This window comes from Phoenix dactylifera, unplaced genomic scaffold (assembly GCF_009389715.1).
Source record: "Phoenix dactylifera cultivar Barhee BC4 unplaced genomic scaffold, palm_55x_up_171113_PBpolish2nd_filt_p 001551F, whole genome shotgun sequence".
In the NCBI taxonomy this organism is placed as follows: domain Eukaryota; kingdom Viridiplantae; phylum Streptophyta; class Magnoliopsida; order Arecales; family Arecaceae; genus Phoenix; species Phoenix dactylifera.
Genome location: NW_024068859.1, coordinates 34,199 through 49,925, shown reverse-complemented (window position 1 = coordinate 49,925; position 15,727 = coordinate 34,199). Strand labels below are relative to the sequence as shown.

At 39.5% G+C, this 15,727-nt stretch overlaps 1 non-coding gene and 1 pseudogene across 1 annotated transcript; one reads left to right on the top strand and one right to left on the bottom strand.

Annotated features, from left to right (window-relative positions):
• Positions 1-387: 387 nt before the first annotated feature.
• Positions 388-493, top strand: LOC120108780. The gene has a single exon (XR_005509992.1). It is a non-coding gene; the product is annotated as a small nucleolar RNA R71 (small nucleolar RNA).
• A 14,891-nt stretch (positions 494-15,384) lies between these two features.
• Positions 15,385-15,484, bottom strand: LOC120108779 (annotated as a pseudogene).
• Positions 15,485-15,727: the final 243 nt, after the last annotated feature.

The following is a 15,727-nucleotide window of genomic DNA, read 5'->3' as shown; positions in this document are numbered from 1 at the left end:
ACGAGTTCGGAGAATTGGGGCGCTGAAGGGCACTCATGAATAGGGTGGGATGGGCTAGAACAAATAGTACACACTTGTGCTTGGGAAGAGTTCATGTAATGCCCACCTATCATCAATTGGTCAATCTTATGGGACAATGCATCTACCTTGCTAGACAGGTCCATAGAATGACTTATTTCACAAATGGTCCCTTTTCTTTGAGAACTCGGGGGTGCTTGACGAGAACATGAAGCATGGTGGAGGGAGTTTTCATTTAGATTTTCAAATAATTTCCATGCTTCATGCTCATTTTGAAGCATGAATGTCCCCCCACATGCGGCATCAATCATCTGACGGTTTCGTTCAGTCAATCCGTCATAGAAGCATTGCACTAGCTGCCACTTAGGTATTTGATGATGTGGGCATTTACGGATTAGGTCCCTAAATCTCTCCCAAGTTTCATGAAATTCTTCTCCCTCAGTTTGGGAGAAGCTTATAATGGCACGTCTAAACTGGTTCGTTCTTCCTATGGGAAAGTATTTTTTAAGAAATTCTTGTTGCATTTGATCCCAAGAACGAATTGAGTTAGCTTCTAAAGAATTCAGCCATTGTTTGGCTCTATCTTTAAGGGAGAAGGGGAATAACCTAAGTTTCAAGGCATCATCAGTGAAGTTTTGAATCTTGACAGTGGTGCAAATCTCAAGAAATTCATCTAAATGTTTGTATGGGTCTTCATTGGTGAGCCCATAAAAAGATGGGAGCATTTGGATCACACTAGACTTTATTTCATATTGTACAGCTGCTACCTCAGGTAATCGAATGCAAGATGGGGAAGTATAAATGGTGGGAGTAAAGTATTCCCTCAGGAGTTTGGGTTGTTCTTCAGCCATCTTAAGAGGTGGGGATGATCCTAATGTTTTGATCTTAGCTCGAATGTTCCTAAGGGTTCGTTCTATTTCAGGGTCAAAAGGTAATAGGTTTTGTACTCTAGAACGACTACCGTGCATACACTAGTACTCGATCAATCAAGCATGCAATAAAAGAGAAAAGCATATCAATCCTAGTCTTTGACCTAAAATCACTAGACAGCTCCTAACTGGTTTGAAGAGGGCACCTAAGCCTCCAATCCGGTCTAATGAACCGAGTTGACCAGGTAAGCTCCCAGGTAAGTGGAGGGGTCACGATGCGTTCGCAAAGGTCCCACTTAAAACCCACTTGCCTCGAACAGATGAACTGTCTCCCTTATAGGGACAAAGCTTGCCTAGACATCAACTAAGCCACAGAGCGAAATTGGTGCAACCTTCGGTGATCTTCGTCCTATTGAGCTCGAATGTCCCTAGGGGCCAACGTCTAATTGATTTTAATTAAAGATGACACTATGTGAGATTGAGTTCACCTAAATTGGGCAAGAGTCCGGTGATGAAATCCGGCTCTTATCTTGTTGGGGTGATTGCCCTTACTATGTGCAAATTGATTTGTGTATGTGTATCAAGCATGCATTCACAATTTTGCTATAATTAAAATCAAACAATCACCACAAAATTTCAAACCAATAATTAATTTAAATAAGAAAAGTTTAGAGGTTACCAAAGGAAATTTCCCCAGCAATTTATTTTTTATATTTTTTTTTTTGCAAACCTCTACAGCATTTCTTTTCCGGCAGTTCTCCTTTTGATCATCCCAGATTTTTTTTCCTCGATTCCTGATAAAAAAATAAATAAATAAATAAAAATTAGTAAGGGAGAAAAAGAAGATAAGAAAAGTAACAATAATAGAAATTTTTTTTTAAAGAAATTTTTTTTTTAATTTTTAAATAATTTTTTTTTAATAAGAAAACTAACTATGCTAGCAATCCCCGGCAACGGCGCCAAAAATTGATCGGTTATTTCAATTTTGAAAATAAACCACGCAATAGCACGTATCCTGTAGGATAGTGATTACGGGTGTCGGTCCACAGGGATTGGAGACAAGTTATTTTTCCTAATTAAATGATTACTTCAAAGGGGATAAGCTAGAGTAAATGATAAAAACTAAGAATTAATATGGGTGTAGTAGTATGAATTATCTATGGAGAGAGGTGTTTAGGGCTAGAATCCACCGATGGATTCGTAATTGTGATGCTTTCAATGACTTAGATGCGTGTATGATCTGATTGCTCTTAACTACAAGTTAGGGCAATTATACAAAAAGCTGAAATCTAACCCACAGTATGAGTCATCTAAGCCTGGCACAAACCATCTTTTCTAAGGATAGGCATGGTCTGTCCTATTTAGCATGATTCATCTGAGGATTAATTTTTCAAAGATAAATCCGATAGTTGCATAGCAATCTCTTCCAAACCACAGGTATTGGATTCAATTTCGATAAACTAGATTAATTCATGCAAAGACTTTCTACAAGATAAACATCTTACATAAATTAAACAAGACATTTTAAGATCATAATTTCATCGAGTATGCAACTGTCTTACAACGCTAAAAATCAAAGAAATGCAACACAAATACTCATCCATGGCTTCATCAAACCCCTAAACCGAGGCTTAGCTGCTCATGGTGGCCGGAAGTCCTCCCATCTTCATCTCCCTCTCGGCTTTCTTCTTCTTTTCACTGAAACAGGGGGTCTCCCCTGTTTTTCTTTCTTCTCAACCGAGCCCCCCCCTTTTATAGTCATCCAGTGTGCTCATTCGGGAAGGGAGAAGAGATCACGGGCGGCTAATTTCGGGGCGTGATGCTGGAGGGCAGCTCGCGGACGAAAATGGCGAATGGCTGGATCTCGGGAGGAAAGCATGATCCGTGGAGTGCCGGGTTGAATGCAGATGGCCGCTGGATCAATGGGAGGTTGATGTGCAGATGAGATAAGGTGAGATGGCCGCGGGATCGACGGAAGGAGCTGGACGAGCCGATCACGGACGGCTGGGCAGACGATGATCGCGGAGAAGGCTGAATCACAGAGATTTGATGGCGGAGGAGCTGGGAAGAGAGGCTGCACCGGTTGATGGCGGAGAAACAGGATGCTGGGGGGGAAGCGGAAGAAGAAAGTGATCGGATCCATGGCGTGATACGCTGGGATGCGATGCTGTCTCGGTTGCTCGGAATGGCAGCCGTGCGGAGGCGCTGGTCACGGCGTGGAGCTGGAAATTCGGAAGAGGAGATGCCGCACGTGGTTGATGGCGGAGGAGCTGGGAATCCGGAAGAGGAGATGGCATGAACGCGGTGGGCACGACGCGGGATCGACGGGAGGAAGGTGGACGGCCCTGATGCAAGGAGGGAGGAAGAAGATAAACAGTGGCTTATATATTATATTTTTTTTTGTAACACTGTTCATATGAACAGTGTTTTTCACGGAACACTGTTCATATGAACAGTGTTACCTCGGAATACTGTTCACCTGAACAGTGATTCCGGTAATTTTTGGGAAAAATTATTTTTCTTGCTTTATTTTGACATGAAAATGGGCATATATAAATTTAAAACAAGGATCTCCTCTATTTTGCTTAGTTTGGAAATGTGATGCGGAGACGGGAGTTTCTGAACCGTTGGATTGCTTGGATAGTGGTCGCGGGAAAGGAATAGGATTGGTTTGGGAATTGGCTTTGGATTTGAGGTAGGTTATGATCTTTAATTTGCTTGAACTTGATCTCGAGCCCAATGTTATTTAAATTCAATTATTGCTAAACTGCTTCAGACCAGACTCGATAAAACTAAAAACAGGACCGTGACTTAATAACATTAATCAAACATTTTCCCCATACAAAAATAATTAATTATAGCTTTCAATCTAATTAGGACCAAAACCCATTTAATTATAGCCTTAGCTTGATTACAACTCCATTAGGTTACCAAATCGGGTCAACACAATCTCCTCCTTATATGTTTTCATGAAAGATTATAACCAGGAGAGAGACAAGTTTAGAGTCTGTTTTGAGAAAAGAATTATTTACCTCTTACCATAATTTAAATTTAATTCAATGTTTATTCAATTTCATGGTAAAATATGTATTTATCAGTTTAAAAACATTGATAAGTGCTATGGAAAGATAACTAAATTATAAATTATTAAGCACTTATCAAGGATCATGTGGGACGCTGGGTTCTTGCAAATGGAAGGAAGAAAACGGATTGAAGGAGCTGGGATTTGAGTTTACCCGTGGATCATGTGGTTCCATTCCGAAACAGGGGAGAAAATGACGTGGAAGGAGCTTTGGATGCGGAAGGGAAGAAATCCGGAAGAAAAGCTCTTCCGTGGTGCTTGGGGAGGAAGATTGGAATTAATCCAGGTTGAATGAAGGGTTAATCAGTTGGAATGAGGTAGTTGTTCGGTTTGAAGTTTTGAATTTGATTCAGCTGAAAAGAGCCAACGGCTCTGTTCAATGATGAAAATTATAATAAGTGCTAAGGATAAAATATTTAATCATGCAAATGTTAACACCTATTATTTATCATTATTTTGTTAGCATTAGGCTAAGTTAATTTATACTTAGATCGTACTTTTGTGCTCTCATCACACCCCCCAACTAGCTTATTGCTAGTCTCTAGCAATTTACGAGCAGATAATAAAATGAGAGTGCAAAAGGTGTTGGTTGATCCTTTGATGTTTTATTAGAACTAATTGCATAAAATTAAGATAAGCACTCACTTTCGTAGGAATCACGATTGCACTTAGCACGTGCAACAAGCCGTTAAACTCCTAGGTTACCCTAGTGGACGAGTGTTGTCTCGTGAGGATTTTCAGGGATGCTACCCACAAACATCATGAATGATATGACATGAGATTCTAATAGAAATATGAAATATATTTTAAGCTAATACACATGTAATTAATTGATATATATTTTTAAGTATGGCAACTGTCAAAGCAAGGAAATATAAAAGTGTAGTGTGCATCAAATCGCATGACTTTTTCAGAGTATTAATACCTCCACCACAACAGGGCACCGCCTGAGTTTTAGGGGTACTACTCAAGTTCAAAATTGTTTTCTACAATTTGTTGGAAACTGATCCATCAAATTTTCAAAATATCACATGTTGTCTAAATTTGTCAAGAATGGTTCGCATGTAAAGAAAGAGCTATCAATCCCAACTAAACAACCCAGGTACACGGAGGTCCAATACAATGGAGTCAAACCAGCCATTACCACATATCACTAGGTTCAGCCTAACTAACTCATTCATGCTTATTTTTATTTTACTTTTTTTTTTGTCAATACACATGATAACTATAGCTATTCAACCCTATTAGGCTCTAGTAAGGTCCATGTAGCGAGCTTTCAGTCAATGACCCCCGATCCAGTTGGCTCAAGACATTAGGTGAAACACCCCTCGGACTTAATTACTCGAACCAGACTACGCCACGAGGCCAGACTTGTCATCATAAGTATTTTTTTTTTGAATAATAATTATGCAAGAAAAGAGATGGTAGACTGAACATATAAATATTTTTATTATATATGTGACTGCATCGTGACTATAGGTCAACCAAGGTCGGATCATAAGGCACCTAAGTAATCTAGTCAGGATATTCAACCTCTATCTTTATGTGAAAACCAAATCCTGAACCTTATGGTATGAACAAGGATACTCATACTTCTTTTACGAATAAGGCTAACAAAAATGCAGTTAACAAATATGAACTCCTGAGGCCTTCCTATTATCATTAAGTACACGTGTAGGGATCTAATAATAGGTCTCTGATCAGTCATAGTATGCATGTGTTCCTTGCCTTAATAGTTGCACAAACTCAATATGAAAATACATGTGCATTTGCTCAGAAAAGAAAGTAATAGAATAAATCAAATGCAAAAACAAGTTTTTTTTTTTTGCAAAATATTTTCCTCCCCCCAACTTAAACATTGCATTGTCCTCAATGTAAAAGATGCAAGAAAATTATATATTAGAGACAGTAGAAAAAATAATATTGGAGAGAAGAAGAATACCTTGAGCTGTTGATTTCCAGAAAAGAAGACCTACAAAATAAGAAGAAAACTAGAAATAAAAGGAAAAAAAATAATTCTAACTAATATACACATACCTTGGCCGTCATGCTCAGTCATAAGAAGGCTCCCCTAAGGAAAAGGAGTCCTCTTCATTTGCAAAATTCTCAAGAAAAGGTTTTAATCTGTATCCATTTACGTTAAAAATTTTGCCATCCTGTGGATTCTCAATATCAACTGCCCCGTGTGGAAAAACAGTTTTTACAATGAAAGGACTTGTCCATCTTGATCGTAACTTTCCAGGAAATAGATGTAAGCGAGAGTCATAACAAAGAACTTTTTGTGCAGGTTGAAAAGATTTTCTTAGAATTGATTTATCATGCCTAATTTTTATTAGTTCTTTACAAAGTCTAGCATTGTCATATGCATCCCGACGAATTTCATTCAACTCACTTAGTTGTAATTTTCTAGCTAAACCAGCATCTTGTAATTCAAAGTTTAATTTTGTAATGGCCCAATACGATTTATGCTCTATTTCAACAGATAGATGACATGCTTTTCCATAGACTAGCCGATACGGGGATATACCAAGAATAGTTTTATAAGCAGTACGGTAAGCCCATAATGCGTCAGAAAGTTTTAAAGACCAGTCTTTGCATGATGGATTCACCGTTTTCTCTAAAATTCGTTTAATCTTCTGATTGGCTAACTCTACTTAGCCATTAGTCTGCGGGTGATAAGGAGTTGCAATTCTATGAGTGATACCGTACTTTCGTAACAGGATCTCAAAAGGCTTATTACAAAAATGTTTTCCCCCATCACTAATTATAACCTTGGGCATCCCAAACCTAGAAAATATATTTTTTTAAAGAAATTTTAAAACTGGTTTGTGGTCATTTGTTCGATAAGACACAGCTTCCACCCATTTGGACACATGCTCAACACCAACTAAAATGTACTCATATCCAAAAGACGGTGGGAATGGGCCCATGAAATCGATGCCCCACATATCAAAAATTTCAATAGCAGTAATGGGCTGAAGACGTATCATTTGCCTACGAGTTAGACTTCCAACACGTTGACATGGGTCACATGTCCTATAGAACTCATGGGCAACTTTAAATAGTGTAGGCCAATAAAAACCATATTGTAACACCTTAGCTGCCGTTTTCTTAGATGCAAAGTGTCCTCCGCAAGCACTGGCATGACAAAAAGAGAGTACACTTTGCATCTCATGATCCGGTATGTATCTTCTAAAGATTTGATCATTGCAATACTTGAACAAATAGGGGGCATCATAATAATAACTCCTTACTTCAAGCAAGAAATTATTCTTATCATTCGATCCCCAATGCTTCGGCATCCGATTCGTGACAAGAAAGTTTACAATATCAGCATGCCATGGCATAGTAGAAAGTGCAAACAATTGCTCTTCAGGGAACGAGTCCTTGATGAGCAACTGTGGCACCAAATCATGAACAACTAGCCGTGATAGATGGTCAGCAACCACATTCTCTACTCCCTTTTTATCTTTGATAGTGATGTCAAATTCTTGGAGTAGAAGTATCCATCGTATTAAGCATGGTTTGGCCTCTTTCTTATTCAGTAAATATTTTAGCGCTGCATGGTCCGTAAAGATAACAATAGAAGCACCAAGGATATAAGAGCGAAATTTGTCTAATGCAAATACTACTGCAAGCAATTGCTTCTCGGTGGTGGTGTAATTCATTTGAGCATCGTTCAAGGTTTTGCTTGCATAGTAAATGACATATGGCTTATTATCCTTGCATTGTCCTAGGACAGCTCCTATCGCATAGTCGCTAGCATCATACATGATCTCAAAAGGTAATGACCAATCGGGTGGTCGCACGATGGGTGCAGTGCTAAGCATAGACTTCAACTTTTCAAATGCCTCTTGACAGATTTCAGTCTAATTGAATGGTGTATCAAGGGATAGGAGGTAACATAATGGTCGAGCTATGACACTAAAGTTCTTGATGAACCTCCTATAAAATCCTGCGTGACCCAAAAATGATCTAACATCTCTAACCATCTTGGGTGCAGGTAGCTTGGCGATTAAGTCAATCTTGGCTCTATCAACTTCCATGCCCTTCGATGAAACAATATGTCCTAGGACAATTCCCTTTGGCGCCATGAAATGGCATTTCTTCCAATTTAGTATCAGATTTTTTTCTATACACCGAGCTAAGACAGCTTGTAAATGTAATAAACAATCATCAAATGAATCGCCAAAAATAGAGAAATCATCCATAAACACTTCTAAAAATTTCTCGTTCATGTCTTCAAAAATGCTGAGCATGCGTCTTTGGAATGTCGCAGGTGCATTGCACAACCCGAATGGCATCCGACGAAAAGTGAATGTGCCAAAAGGACAAGTGAAGGTAGTCTTCTCTTGATCCTCAGGTGAAATTTTGATTTGGTAGTACCCGGAATAGCCATCTAGAAAATAATAGAATTTGTGTCCTGCAACTCTTTCCAAAACTTGGTCTAGGAAGGGTAGGAAAAAGTGATCTTTTCTAGTGACCAAATTCAATTTTCGATAGTCAACACACATGCGCCAACTCGTCGGAACACGAGTTGGGACTAGTTCACCCTGGTCATTTTTGACTACTGTCAGACCCGCTTTCTTGGGCACAACTTGAGTAGGACTCACCCACTTGTTGTCGGAAATCGGGTAAATAATACCCACATCAAGCAACTTAAGGACTTCTGTTTTAACCACATCTCTCATTGTCGGATTCAGCCTATGCTGCATTTGCCTTGTGGTTTTCGCATTATCCTCCAAATATATCCAATGCATGCAAATCAAAGGGTTAGTCCCCTTTAAGTCTGCAATCGACCATCCAAGTGCTTCTTTATGACTCTTTAGGACCGTAAGTAATTTTCCTTCTTGATCAATATCGAGCTCAGTCGAGATAATTATAGGAAAAGTGTTATCGGGTCCAAGAAAGGCATACTTGAGTTCCCTTGGTAAGAGTTTCAGCTCAAGTATGGGTGCTTTTTTTCGAGATTGTACAAATTTTGTCCCTTGTGAGGGCAACTGCTCGAATTCCTCTATTCTCGGTCTCCACCTATTGACCATCATGACATCCGAATTATCTAAAATAGGTGGAACCACATCATCAGTAGTACCTTCGGAAAACCAATCTATTAAACCATTGTCGGCCGATTCAGTAAATGTTTCTTTTAACAAATATTCTTTCGCAATGGTTTCAACCCATTCAACTTCTTTACTTTCTTCATGATCACTGGGTTGTTTACCTATACTAAAGACGTTCAGTTCCAAGGTCATATTGCTAAAAGAAAACTTCATGACACCATTCCTACAATTGATCAATGCATTAGAAGTTGCAAGGAATGGACGTCCTAAGATAACCGGAATCTGAGTTGGTGAATTGGAAGCCGGATGTGTGTCCAGTACGATAAAGTCAACAGGAAAATAGAACTTGTCTACTTGGACCAACACATCTTCGATAATCCCTCTAGGAACCTTCACTGACCTATCAGCTAATTGTAAGGTGTCAGTTGTTGGCTTCAACTCACCCAAACCGAGTTGCTCATATACCGTATATGGCAACAAGTTCACACTCGCTCCCAAGTCTAGCAATGCTCGCTCAATCCTAAAATTGCCAATGATGCACGAGATAGTTGGGCAACCTGGATCCTTATATTTAGGAAGAATGTTATGCTGTAAAATCGCACTCACATTTTCAGCCAAAAATGCCTTCTTCTTGACATTTAATCGTCGCTTGACAGTGCACAAATCCTTCAAAAATTTTGCATATGAAGGCACTTGTTTGATTGCATCAAGAAGAGGTACATTAATTTTTACTTGCTTAAAAAGCTCAAAAATTTCAGAGTTTGGTTCAAGCTTTTGCAAGGGCTTTAATCTTTGTGGAAATGGTGCAGGAAAAGGACATTTAATTTTTTCAGTAGATGTTGGTGCTTCAGTTTCTTCGTTATCCTTTTCTTTTGTCTTGGGAGGGTCGGAATCAAGTATGACTTATGTTTGTTCTAGGACTGGTCGGTCAATAACCTTTCCACTTCGCAAAGTTATTATACTCTTCGCTTGTTCTTGATGCAAAGTTGAAGATGATGCATTGCTATCGCCGTAGACTTGAGGGTTAGGTTGTGGTTGAGCTGGTAGCTTACCCTTCTCTTGAGCACTTAAAGCAGTGGTCAGCGTTGTCAGTTGATTTCTTAATTCATCATTGATTTGAGCTTGACCTTGCATGAAAGATTGCAAAGTTTCTTTGAGACTGGATTTTTGAGGGGGTGCGTGTGCATAATGAGGTTGCGGAGGTGGAGGAGTTGGGTTATATACTTGTTGAGGTTGGTCATTCCTCCACCTGAAATTTGGATGGTTCTTCCATCCAGGGTTGTAAGTACCCGAAAAAGGATTATTGAAAGATTTTTGATAGGTATTCATAACATTGGCCTGATCGTGCAAGACTTCCTTGAATGCGGGTATTGTGGGGCAATCAGTGGTGAGATGGCCAGGCATCTCGCAAATCCTACAACACTCGCTGTTATGTTCTACGGTCTTGACAGGTTCAATCCTTCTAAGTTCAATTTCCTCTACCTTCCTAGTAAGAGCTGCCATTTTAGCCTGAATATCATCCTGAGTACTAAGGTTGTAAAGGCCCCCGTGTCCAATGCTAGTAGGCTTAGGTAAAGGTTTATTCAGTCTATCTCCTGTATCCCATAATTGTGCAGTCTCTGCGAGAGAGTCTAAATAGTCCCATGCCTCATCGGGTTGCTTTTCCAAAAATAGACCATTGCACATAGTCTCTATAAATTGTTTTAACTGTGGAGACAACCCTTCGTAAAAGAAACTAATGCTTCTCCATGTTTCAAACCTGTGATGAGGACAAGAGAGAAGCAACTCTTTAAATCTCTCCCAGCATTCATAAAATGTTTCATAGTCTTTTTGTTGGAAGTTACTAATGTGCCTTTTCAAAAAGTTAGTCCTTTGTGCGGAAAAGAATTTTTTCAAGAATTCTCTTTGCATATCATGCCATGTTCCTAGCGATCTAGGTCTCCAGGAGTTCAGCCACGTTTTGGCTTTATCCTTTAAAGAAAAAGGAAACAAGGTCAATTTAAGGACGTCTTCCGATACATTTGGCACTCTAAATATGATGCTAATTTTCTCAAAATCCTTAAGGTGAAGATAAGGGTTCTCGGATTCCATTCCATGATACTTTGGCAGCAATTAAATTACTCCTGGTTTGATTTCAAAGTGCTCTACGTTTTCAGGAATAATCATGCATGAAGGTTGACTAGTCCTAGTGGGGTGCAAGTATTGTCGAAGTGTCATAACTGGGGGTCTACCTTCATTACCATGGTGACTTCCTACATCGTCATCAGCCATCATATATCTAGAATGTAGAAAGAGAATCTTCTCATTCAGAAAATGCCTGAAGGGAAGGGGCCCATGTATTTGCATGACCCCTGCAGATTTTACCCTACCTACACCCGGAGCCAATCCTGATGCTAAGCGATCCGCAGTGTTCAATGTGAGCCCAACCACCCCAGATCTGAGATTTTGCGAAAGAGTTTTAATAATATGATCTAAGGAATTGTCAAAAATTTTTTGATTCAAACGCCCAGTGTTGTCCCTATTCCAACCTAGCATACAAAATTTAATTAAATTTTTTTTTATGTTTTTTTTTAAAAAATAAATATAAATATAAGTACCAACTAAAGATACCCTAAAACGACATCCTAAAACAAAAATCTATTCACAATCAAACATGCAACAAAACATTACACCTCAATTTCTAATGTTTTTCTTAAATTTCTAGACAGCTCCTAACTGGTTTGAAGAGGGCACCTAAGCCTCCAATCCGGTCTAATAAACCGAGTTGACCAGGTAAGCTCCCAGGTAAGTGAAGGGGTCATGATGCGTTCGCAAAGGTCCCACTTAAAACCCACTTGCCTCGAACAGATGAACTGTCTCCCTTATAGGGATAAAGCTTGCCTAGACATCAATGATGAGAGTACAAAAGTACGATCTACATACTACTTAAATTAGTATTATTGCCAACGGATAACGATATTATCACTAATTTAATATTATATTTTTGATTGGGTGCAGGTGATCAGAAATCAAAGTTACAATGCGTATTTAGAATAAATTGGGCCTAGACAAATGCATAACTTAGACCACATACGCCCAACCTGGTCATGGTGATCAAACCCACCAATCTTCAAGCACACTTGCACTCGAGGGGTATATGCCAGCCATCCTAAGACAACACGCAATGGGACATCCGAAATGGCCACATCAGCGATCATCCCGTGATCAACGAGTCCCCTCCAGGTCGTCCACACCCGTGATGAGTTCCGTTCTGATCCTGCCCGAGCCCGTGAAGCTTCTCCCACATGATCTTTTTTCTCCCGTAATCCCAGCTTCCGGAAATTGAGTCCCAGCGATCCTAGACGTTCGCAATTCACTCGTCCACGCCCCTGCCGTCCGCGATCCATCCGAGTCTCCCACCGGCTCACGCGTCCATCCCTTCTTCCGGACCCGTTTCAGCTCCAACGTCGCAGCAACCGTGATCAACGCCCAGCATCCGTCCGCGGCTTCCACTCCCGTGCACAATCCCAGCATCCGAGCAACCCGCGCCCAGCCGGGATCCGCCTCTCCCAAATCTCCCACGCATCTGCAATGCTCCTCCACTGATTCTTCCATGATCCCAGCTCCCGTATTAAGACCTCAGCATCCCGTTGATGCCGCCAGCAGCCGTTCATGATTATCTCGGCGATCACCCAGCCGTTCTCCCTTCCGGGCGTCCTCCAGATCTGCAACGCTCCTCCACTGATTCCGCTTCACCTTCCAGCCATTCACAAGCTTCCCAGCGGCCATCCGGAAGAGATCGCGATCCAACCGCAGCTGTCTTCCTCCTCCATCGATTCATCTTCACTAGAACAATCCCGCGATCATCGCTCCTCCTCCGCCTCAGCCCGCGCCTCTTTCCTTCCGCACCCGCTTCTCCTCCACGCCATGCTCCGGCGATCTATAAGAAGGGGAGGGGGAGGAAGAACAGGGGAGCGCTCATTCGAAAGAAAAAAAGGAGAGCCGGGCTGCTGCAGTAGCAAGAAAAAGAAGAAAAAAAAAAAATAGAAACAGGGGATGCCCTGTTTCTGTTATTAAAAAAAAAAAAAAAAAAGAGTGAGAAAGAGAGAGGAAGATGATGAGCTAAAATCCTTGGTGATGGGTGAAGGAGGATCCTTTGGTGTACCGAGTTCATGATGTAAATTCTAATCCTTTGCTTTATACGATTTATCTTTTGATTATGTTATGATTCTCATATGTTGAAAATTCTTTTATGATTTATGCTTATTGATACATGTCTTCCTCAATTATTTGATTCATCGTTGACGTTCTAAGGCACGTTGAATGCTTAAAAAGAGAATTCATGTTATCAAGAACATACTCAATAATTAAATTTTATCTGCTTATACTTTTTAAAAGAAAACAAAAGAATCATAGAATTTATTGCATGAACTTGATATTATTAAAGGAGATTCTGGATCCCTACACCATTTTTAATATATCCAAACTTCGACTCTCTATTTACTAGTTTATTTTCTATTTGCAAACCATCATCTTAATCCACAAGTTCATTGAATCAATTAATCTGAAATTAAACTAATAATCCATATTTCGTTCCCTGAGGAATCGACCTCGGACTTCCGAGTTATACTACTTGTGCGATTCTCCTGCACTTGGGAGAACAGTTTTTCAAAAGCACCAAGTTTTTGGCGCCGTTGCCGGGGAACGGCTGAGTTATTAGCATAATTTTAGATTTAATTTTTTACCTTAGTAGTTAGTATTTTTCTTTTGAAAAAAAAAAAATTGCATCTTTACTACTATTTTTAATTCCCTACACAGTTTGCATCAAACTCTGATATCATAGAAATTAGCCGTCGGATTTGATTAAAATTTGGTCAGCTAGTGCAAGACACATTCTTAGATAATATGAACGGTCTGATTGACATTCTGATATTTTTAAGACCATCAGATTAATACGAAACCTTGCTGATTTCTGTTTTGAATTTTCTGCATTTATTTTTTAGAATCAGAATTATATTGTTATTATATCTCATTAACCCTTGTTGCTAATTAAAAATTGAAGAAAAGAAACCTTAAGAATAGATCAAGGGTGATTATTCAAAAAAAAAAGAAAAAAAAAAACCTAAAATTTCCAATTTCAAGTTTCAAATTTCAGAATTCAAATTTCAAACGTCAACTCATAAAATTTAAAAAAAAATAATTAATTTGCTTGATCGCCTATTCAATGAAATTTAATGTCATGTCATAAAATATTAAAAAAAAAATCTCTTGATTGTTGCATATAGTGTAAGGCATCAACATAAAATATTCTAAGGGCTGAACCTATTTAAAAAGATAAGGTCGGGATTTCATCACTCGTCCTTAGCCCAAAAATCACCCCAGTGCATAAATGTCCCAAGCTTAACTAAAATCAACTAGACGTTGGCCCCTAAGGACATTCGAGCTCAATAGGACGAAGACCGCCGAAAGTTGCACCAATTTCGCTCTGTGGCTTAGTTGATGTCTAGGCAAGCTTTGTCCCTATAAGGGAGACAGTTCATTTGTTCGAGGCAAGTGGGTTTTAAGTGGGACCTTTGCGAACGCATCGTGACCCCTCCACTTACCTGGGAGCTTACCTGGTCAACTCGGTTCATTGGACCGGATTGGAGGCTTAGGTGTCCTCTTCAAACCAGTTAGGAGCTGTCTAGAAATTTAAGAAAAACATTAGAAATTGAGGTGTAATGTTGTGTTGCATGTTTGATTGTGAATAAGACTTTTGTTTTAGGATGTCGTTTTAGGGTATCTTTAGTTAGTACTTATATTTTTTTTAAAAAAAGAAAGAAAAAAAAAGAGAGGGAATTATTTTGCATGTTAAAGTGGAATAGGGACGACACCGGTCGATTAAGTCGTACAACTTTAGATCATCCCTTAGGACATACTTCTGAAATTCCTTCGCAATATCTAACACCTTTTGAGATGGCTGATCTAAATGAAGATGCGGGGAGTCACCACAATCGAGAACGAGAACCCCATGTTATGACTCTAAGACAATACCTACAACCGGCTAGGACTAGTCAGCCTTCATGCATAATTTTTCCTGATAATGTAGGTCATTTTGACATCAAACCAGGGGTAATCCAATTGCTGCCCAAGTTTCATGGGTTAGAGTCCGAGAGTCCGTATCTTCATTTAAAGGATTTTGAAGAATTGAGCATTACATTTAGAGTGCCAAATGTCACCGAGGATGTCCTCAAGTTGACATTGTTTCCTTTCTCTCTAAAGGATAAGGCCAAAACATGGCTAAACTCTCTGCGACCTAGATCAATAAGAAATTGGCAAGATATGCAGAGAGAATTTTTAAAGAAGTTCTTCCCCACACAAAGGACCAACTTTTTAAAAACACATATTAGCAATTTCCAACAAAAAGATAATGAAACATTTTATGAATGTTGGGAAAGATTAAAAGACCTTCTTCTCTCATGCCCTCATCACGGATTCGAAACTTGGAGAACCATTAGCTTCTTTTATGAAGGTTTATCTTCACAGTTAAAACAATTTGTAGAGACCATGTGCAATGGTAGATTTTTAGAAAAACACCCTGATGAGGCATGGGAGTATTTGGATTCCCTTGCTGAGACTGCCCAACTTTGGGATAACGGGGATAGAAACAACAAGTCTTTGCCTAAGCCTACTAGCTCTGTACAGGGAGGCCTTTACAACCTCAGAACTGGGGATGATCT